Source organism: Lagenorhynchus albirostris, chromosome 7 (genome assembly GCF_949774975.1).
Source record: "Lagenorhynchus albirostris chromosome 7, mLagAlb1.1, whole genome shotgun sequence".
Taxonomy (NCBI): Eukaryota; Metazoa; Chordata; class Mammalia; order Artiodactyla; family Delphinidae; genus Lagenorhynchus; species Lagenorhynchus albirostris.
Window position 1 is genome coordinate 47227260 of NC_083101.1, and position 9304 is coordinate 47236563.

The following is a 9304-nucleotide window of genomic DNA, read 5'->3' on the forward strand; positions in this document are numbered from 1 at the left end:
ATGCCACTATATTCCAACGAAGAGGTTTGGGGAGTCTGAAAATTCTAAATTCCAGACTGGCCCTCTAGGTCACTATAAAGGTACATTTGCCAAGGTATGCCATTTATCTGATTGTCCACGTGTAACTTTTAAATACTTAGACATAAGGTATGTGGGTCTCCTTTGTGTTCTTACCGTGGGCCCACAAATGCTTGTGGTGGATCCAGGACACAAGAGTCTGACAGAAAGCACAACAAGACAAGGACATAGAAATTCTGAGTCCCATCTCCTCTTAATCCAGGGCTAGGAAGTCCGTGGCATAAATTTGGCCTGTAGGTGCTGTGTGTACCACCAACTCCATGTCTTTCTGTTCTCTTTTTTTTTTTACTTTCTTCCTCGTGATCCAATGTGTCCCTTGCACAGACTGGAAGATCAGGCAGTGTCCACCTTGGGCACCACATAGGTGATCACCAACAGGTACATGAAGATGAAACACAGTCACTCAGAATTAGAAAAACGTGAATTACTTACCCAGCAACACATCCCCCCATGGGCATAAATGCCTAGCTCTGTGTCACATTCTAAACCAGCCCATGCATTGTTCTAGTTCTCTTTTCCTAAAGCTGGCCATTCCTAGCCTTTTGGAGTAGTTTGCTTAATGTTTTATTTTAATGGATTATCAATGCTTTTCTTTGCTTTCAGATCATATCTGCTACCTCAGTCCATATTAATATCTCCTTTAAATAGAAATTAAGCCAGAATCAGTGTTAATAAGAGTTCTTCACCTTAACATAGCTTTCATTGTAGAGTGTCTGGAAGAAATTCCCATTCCTATCCTTATATTAATGCGTTTTTGTAGCTTAAGTTAGAAATGAAGGTAAATCACTCAAAGTAGACTTCGAGTGTAGTTTGTACCAGAGGTGTTAATTATTGATTTCATTAACCTTTAGACTCTAGGATTCAGGAATTTACACAAACAAAGAAGAAAATATTCTAGTTGCCTTCATCTGCCTAATTATAAAACTTTTCTTGACAGGCTGACTTTGGGCATGCTTATTAACAAGGAGGTATTGAACACCAAAGTCAGGTGATATTGTCTGATTTTCTCTTTTTCATCTGCCTTCATCTGCCTAATAACTATAAAACTTTTCTTGACAGGCTGACTTTGGGCATGCTTATTAACAAGGAGGTATTGAACACCAAAGTCAGGTGATATTGTCTGATTTTCTCTTTTTCTAAAGAGAAAGGAAAGAAATGGCCTTGAGGAAAGGTCTAGAGATCTGAATACAGAAAATGTGAATCTGAATCCCAGCAGTGCCTCTCATTAGCTGCGCAACTTTGAGTAGGTTACTTACTGTCTCTGAATCTTAGTTTCCTCAATTGCAAAGCAGAAGTAGCATCTATGGGTGGGATTGCTGGTTGTCTCAAAAGAGACTATGTATGATAAAAATTTTTTGTAAACTAAAAATCCTGTAAAAATATTAGTTATTATTAAATGCCCGTTACAAGGCTGTTTGCTTTCAAATCTCTGTAAGAGAGGATAGGGAAGAAGTTTCAGAAAAAATAGAGAAAAATAAATGGGAAAAATGATACAGACTAAACCAGAAACCACTTTAAGTATTTAATTTCTACCTGTTAGACTATGTTTGCAGTGGGTGCTGAATAAATAGTATTGACCATAAACAAAACTGAATTTTTAATTTTTTTATTGAAGTATAGTTGATTTACAATGTTATGTTAGTTTCTGGTGTACAGCAAAGTGATTCATATATATATGTATTCTTTTTCATATTTTTTTCCATTATGGTTTATTACAAGATATTGAATATAGTTCCCTGTGGTATACAGTAGGACCTTGTTGTTTATCTATTTTATATATAGTAGTTTGTATCTGCTAATCCCAAACGCCTAATTTATCCCTCCCCCACCCCCTTTCCCCTTTGGTAGCCATAAGCTTGTTTTCTATGTCTGTGAGTCTGTTTCTGTTTTGTAAATAAGTTCATTTGTATCATATTTTAGATTCCACATATAAATGATATCATATGGTTTTTGTCCTTGTCTTATTTACTGCACTTGGTATGATAATCCATCCATGTTGCCGCAAATGGCATTATTTCATTCTTTTTTATGGCTGGGTAATATTCCATGGTATATATGTACCACATCTTCTTTATCCATTCATCTGTCAATGGACATTTAGGTTGCTTCCATGTCTTGGCTATTGTAAATAGTGCTGCAGTGAACACTGGGGTGCCTGTATCTTTTCGATTATGGTTTTCTCCCAATACATGCCCAGGAGTGGGATTACTGGATAAAACTGAATTCTTCATGAAATTTCCCTCAAGAGTAAGATGAAATTAAATAAAAACATTGATTTTATTTTTAGGACCCAGAAATTTGGTCATCGTTTCTAGATAAATGAAAATCCAGCTTCCCTTAAAATATTTCTATATCCTATTAAATGAGCAAACAAAAACCTTAGTAAGTATTGCCCCACACAGAAATGGAAGCTCCAACACAACAGAGATTTTTGTCTGTTTTATACACTGACGAATCCCCTGTGTCTAACCCAGTGCCTGGCACAGAGCAAGTGCTCATTATATATTTGTTAAATAAAATGAATTAATATGTATATCTAAGTCAGTGCTGCAATGTGGGAGCTACTTTCCACAGATAATTTACTTTTAGGACAATCACTAATGAGGCCCATGCTTACCATTCCAATGAGAAAAAGTATTTTGTTAGCATCAGACCCTGTGCCTCAATGATTAAGGTTTTTACGTGAAAATTGTGAGTGAAGCTGGCCTCTGCCCTTAAAAGGTAAGGCTCTGGAACTCACACAGACTTTTTGCCTTTGAATGTATGGTCTTCTACAGTCAGGAGGAGAGTTGTAAAACCAAGTGTTTCTTGTTTTAAAAATTAACTGGCATGCAGCTTAATTGTTTTAAAAGGCTCTTTTATATGTGTTATCCTTGATTAGCTCAACAACACACTGAGGCAGGCAAATGATAGTCTCTATTTTGTGCAAAATGAGACCTAAAGAAGGGAAGTGATTAGCCTAGCAAGGGGGGTGTGGGAGATAAAAATAGAAGTTGGGTCCCTTGAGTCCTTGTCTAATGACCTACTTAACCCAGCATGATGTATGCATGCAGTCATAATTAATAGACTGCTCATTTGTTGTTCATCAATGCAAAGATGTTTAAAGGCAAAAAAATGTAAACAATTGTTTGGACTAAGTTAAAGCACCTTCAGTTGAACATAAATGTTCCCAAAATGTTTTCAAAAGGCATTCTTTTTGTCTCTGCTTTCTGGGTAGTTGCTTTGTCTTCATTTTATCCTGCATGCTTGAACAGTCTTTGTTGCTAGTTCCATAAAGCTAAGTGCTCATTACTACCTATTTTCATTGTTTTAAAGTGTTCTATGACTTCTTGTTGTTTTGTGATTTAAGGATTAATCTCATTTTAAATAACTTCTATTTCCTGTACCCTAAGCAAATTATGGTAGAGATAAATGCACAAAAATTAAAGTCCGTGAACCAAAAGTAAAAAGGTTATGGAATCTTATTTGTGAAGGCGCTTAATTTTAAAAGCTTGCCCCCTGCTGGAGTAGTGTTGACATAACAACTGGAAATAAAATTGGGAGGAACTGTGCAGTTATGTTGAAGGCCCAATCTGACTGACACCCATAAGACTTCAGTTATCTTTTAAAGACCCTAAAATTACAGGTCTTGCTGCCTGTTCAGATTAACTTCAATCACATACTCAGTCCAGAAAATTCAGAGTTCAGGAATAAGATAAGACCACACTACTGAGTTCTCTCTCTATATAAAATTCTATCTTAGACTAAGGGATTTTCTTTCATAAATTATTTATGAGAACACTTTAGAAGCAAATTTTTTAAATTACCTCTTGAAAATTTTAAAATAAAAACTCAGAGACCAACACAGTGGCAGAAATAGAGAAAACCATCTCTTTTTACCCTGCCTTCTGTAGCTGACAAACTCCTGTTCACAGGACCCAGCTCAAATGGCTTCTTTCCTTTAAGCTTAATCATACTCCCTTAAAGACGATTAGCTATTTTCTTTTCTGTGCTACTGTAAATAAGTTTTGCGTTTATCATACTATATTGAAATCATCGATATATTTTTCTCCCCAAAGCTGCAGAGACATCAAATGAGAACTACAAAAACATGTAAAATGTTCTCCTTTTTTTTTTTTTTTTGGCTGCACCAGGCAGCTTGTGGAATCTTAGTTCCCTGACCAGGGATTAAACCTGGGCCCTGGCAGTGAAAGTGCCGAGTACTAACCATCAGACAGCCAGGGAGTTCCCAAAATGTTCTCCTTAAAAATGAATTTCACATGGTATTTTAGAGAATCATAGATTATTAGAACTAAAGGGTATCTGAGAGATTATTTGTTCAAATGCACCCCTTCCCCAAGCTTTCTCCCCCCACCGCCAACTTCCATTATATAGATGAAGAAACAGAGCCTATCTAAATAAGATAACGATACAAGTTCTCTCATCCAGGAATTATCAAAGTAAAGCTATCATCTCTATCTTTTTTTTCAAATTTCTTTTTATTGACCTATAGTTGATTTACAGTGTTATGCTAATTTCTGTTATACAGCTAAGTGACTCAGTTATACTCAGAATATATACATTCTTTTTTTATATTCTTTTCCATTATGGTTTATCCCAGGAGACTGGATACAGTTCCCTGTGCTGTACAGTAGGACCTTGTTGTTTATCCATTCTAAATGTAATAGTTTGCATCTGCTAACCCCAAACTCCCAGTCCATCCCTCTCCCTTCCCCCCTCCCCCTTGGCAACCACAAGTCTGTTCTCTGTTTGTGAGTCTGTTTCTGTCTTGCAGATAGGTTCATTTGTGCCGTATTTTAGATTCCACATATAAGTGATATCGTACAGTATTTGTCTTTCTCTCTTTTTTTTTAAATTTATTTATTCATTTATTTTTGGCTGCGTTGGGTCTTTGTTGCTGAGCACAGGCTTTCTCTGGTTGAGCCGAGTGCGGGCTACTCTTTGTTGCAGTGCACGGGCTTTACATTGTGGTGGCTTCTCTTGCGGAGCACAGGCTCTAGGCACACGGGCTTCAGTAGTTGTGGCACGTAGGCTCAGTAGTTGTGGCTCGCAGGCTCTAGAGCGCTGGCTCAGTAGTTGTGGCACATGGGCTTACTTGCTCCACGGCATGTGGGATCTTCTCGGACCAGGGCTCGAACTCGTGTCCCTTGCACTGGCAGGCGGATTCTTAACCACTGTGCCACCAGGGAAGTCCTGTCTCTCTTTTTGTGACTGACTTCACTTAGCATGATAATCTCTAGTTGCATCCATGTTGCTGCAAATGGCTTTTTTCTTTTTTATGGCTGAGTAGTATTCCATTGTATATATGTACCACATCTTCTTTATCCATTCATCTGTCAGTGGACATTTAGGTTGTTTCCATGTCTTCGCTGTTGTGAATAGTGCTGCTGTGAACATATCGGTTCATGTATCTTTTTGAATTACAGTTTTGTCTGGGTATATGCCCAGGAGTGGGATTGCTGGATCATATGGTAGTTCTATTTTTAGTTTTCTGAGGAACATCCATACTGTTTTCCATAGTAGCTGCACCAACTTACATTCCCACCAACAGTGTAGGAGGGTTCCCTTTTCTTTACACCCTCTCCAACATTTGTTATTTGTAGACTTTTTAAATGATGGCCATTCTGACCAGTGTGAGGTGATACCTCATTGTAGTTTTGATTTACATTTCTCTAATAATTAATGATGTTGAGCATCTTTTCATGTGCCTACTGGCCATCTGTATATATGTCTTCTTTGGAGAAATGTTGATTAAGGTCTTCTGCCCATTTTTTGATTGGGTTGTTTGGTTTTTTTGTTGTTGAGTTGTATGAGCTGTTTATGTATTTTGGAGATTAAGCCCTTGTCTGTTGCATCATTTGCAAATATTTTCCCCCATTCCATAGGTTGTCTTTCTTTCTTTTTTTTTTAATGGTTTCCTTTGCTGTGCAAAAGCTTATAAGTTTGATTAGGTCCCATTTGTTTATTTTTTTTTTATTTCTATTGCCTTGGGAGACAGACCTATGAAAACATTGGTACAATTTATGTCAGAGAATGTTTTGCCTGTGATCTCTGATAGGAATTTTATGGTGCCGTGTCTTATGTTTAAGTCTTTAAGCCATTTTGAGTTTATTTTTGTGTGTGGTGTGAGGGTGTGTTCTAACTTCATTGATTTATGTGCAGCTGTCCAACTTTACTAGCACCACTTGCTGAAGAGACTTTTTTCCCATTTTATATTCTTGCCTCCGTTATCCCTGTCTTTTGATTCCAGTATTACCATCTCCTTTCCACACGGTGATCCTGCAATAATATATCCTACCAAACTCTTCAGAGGTACTAATTTTGTATCCTTTAATTTCCTAAAATCATGTGCAAAATTTGTGTGCGTGTATTTTAGGGCCTGCCTCTATGAGGGATGCCTTCCCTCTCTAAACATTCATTCACTTATGCATGCATGCATTTATTCAACACATATTTATCAAAGGCACTATGTGCAATCCTCAGAAAAATACAAACTGAAACCAGCAACATATAAAAAGGATTATACACCATGACTAAGTGTGATTTTTTTTCCCCCCAGGAATGCAACATTGATGTAACATCTAAAAATCAATCTTGTAATATACCATATTGATATAATAAAGGACAAAAATCACACAATCATTTCAATAGATGCAGAAAAAGTATTTGACAAAATTCAACACCATTTCATGATAAGAATACTCCACAGACTAGAAATACAGGGGAACTCCTAAACCTGATAAAAGGCATCTGTGAAAAGCTTACAGTTAACATCACACTCAATGGGGAAAGAGTGGATGTTTTCCTCCTAAGATCAGGAACATGACAATGCTGTCCTGTATCACCAAATTTTTAACATTGTACTTGCAGTTCTAGCCAAGAGAAGGAAATAAAGGGCATCTAGTTTGGAAAGGAAAAAATAAAACTATCTCAATTTGCAAAAGAAATGATCTTTTATATTAAAAATCATGAGTAATAGACACACACACAAAACTATTAGACCTAATCAACAAGTTCATCAAGGTTGCAGGATATGAGATCAATATGCAAAATGCAGTTGTATTCCTATATATTAGCAATGAACAATCTGAAAAAAATAATTTCATTTACAATAGCACCAAAAAGAATAAAATATATAGGGATAAATTTAACCAAAAAGTTGCAAGACTTGTACACTGAAAACTACAAAATATTGTTGAGAGGAATTAAAGTGTTAATAGGTCCCAATAAATGGAAATAAATGCAAACATATCCCGTGTTCTTAGATTGGAAGACTTACTGTTAAGATGGCAATACTTTCCAAACTGATCTACAGATTCAATGCAATCCCCGTCAAAATCCTAGCTGCATTTTTTTTGCAGAAATTGATGAACTGATCCTAAAATTCGTATGGAAATCAGGGGACCCAGTATAGACAAAACAGTATTGAAAAAGGACAATTTATAGTTTTAGCACTTCCATTTCAGTCTAGGATCCAATTTGAGTTAATTGTTGTATGTGGTGTAAGTTAAGGGGTTCAACTTCATTCTTTTACATGTGGTTTTCCACTTGCATGGGCCTGAGAATTCGCTGAGAGTTGACGAAGATTTTATCAACTCAGGTTACATATAATACCTCAAAGTTAAATCAAGTTCAGTATTCGAATTTATACTTTGAACTAGATATTCTAATTTCTGAATCAAGAGTAGGTTTGGCTTCTGAATGACAGTGGGTCTAATTGTTGCTTAAGAGTGAGCTGTGAAGGCATGGTCCTGGCAGGAACTAGGGACGATCACCCCCATGGAATAATCTTGCAGGAATGCAGGTGAGTTAAATAACGTTGTGTTTTGATTGTGCCATGACCCAGGCTTGTTCAGCATACTGTTTACATATGTAGACATGTGTTGGAGAAGAAGTCTGTCTTAATGACGAAAGTGAAAAATCGGAGTCTAAGGGCATGTGGTCGCCAGCCCTCAAGATGGCCCTCAGTGGTCCCACCTCTCTGTATTCATGCCCTTGTGTAGTCTTCTCACACATTGAATAGGGCTGATTTGTGTAACCAATAGGATATTGTAGAAATTATGGAGTGTGACTTCTGAAACTATGTCATAGGAGACATTGCAGCTTCTGCATTACTCTCTCTTGGATCCCTGGCTCTGAGGGAAACTCACTGCTGTACCATGAAGATACTCAAGCAGCTTATGAAGCTGTCCATGTGGTGAGGAACTGAGGCCTCCTGCCAACAGCCATGTGAGTGAAAATCTTGGAAGCAGATTCTCTAACCAGTCAAGATGATGAAAGCCCAAAGGCTTTTGAAGAGACCTGAACCAAAATCACCCAGCTAAGCTGCTCTTGGATTCCTGATCCATAGAAAGTATGTGAGATAATAAATGTTTGTTATTGTTTTAGGCCATTAAACTTTTAACTAATTTGTTATGCAGCAGTAGCTAACTAATCCAGGATAAGGAAGGGCAGCAGTTCTGGGTATAGGAGAGATACCTGAGAGCAGAGGGACCAGGTCCTGACCCTGCCACAGGGTGGCTATTCATCAGTCCACATCTTGACAAACTGGTAATTTGACCTTACCTGGTGGGGCCTATGGGGCCAGCCGTAAGCAGTAATATTGGATGGAGACCCTGATGAGCTCAAGGCAAAAGAGAGAAGTAGATCAAGTTTATTTCCAAAACTATTTGAGTCTTCTACTGCTTTATAGCTCCTCCAAGATCCCCATCCTGACATCTCGGCTTACTGTCTCCTGCTACAATCACTGCTCGTCCTTTCTTTAACTAGTTCTGTAAACTACTTCAAGTCAACACATACTGAGGGTTTGCTATGTGCAAGGCCCGCAAAGATGAATAAATCCCTATTCTTCTCCTAACAGAAGAAGCCTGAGATTCAGCATTTTCGGGAAGCTCCCAGCTGATGTTGCTGCTGCTGGTCCTGGGACCACACTCTGAGCACAATGCTCTAAAGACTCTGCAAGCATAGAGATGGAAGATAGTGTGCAGCATGCCCAGCAAACGCTTGAACTCTCACAATGGAGGATACTCACTGCCTGCAAATCCAACCATGTATACGGTTCTGGCTCAACTTACGTCCGAGGTCTGTCACAGTCACCATGAATGAAACATGAGAAAGAGACTGTGATAGAAGTCAGAATGTTTACTCCTTTTCTTTCACAGCCCACCAAGATCTCCCTGCCCTAATCTTATAAGCTCAATACATGTTCTTCAACTTGACGAGCACA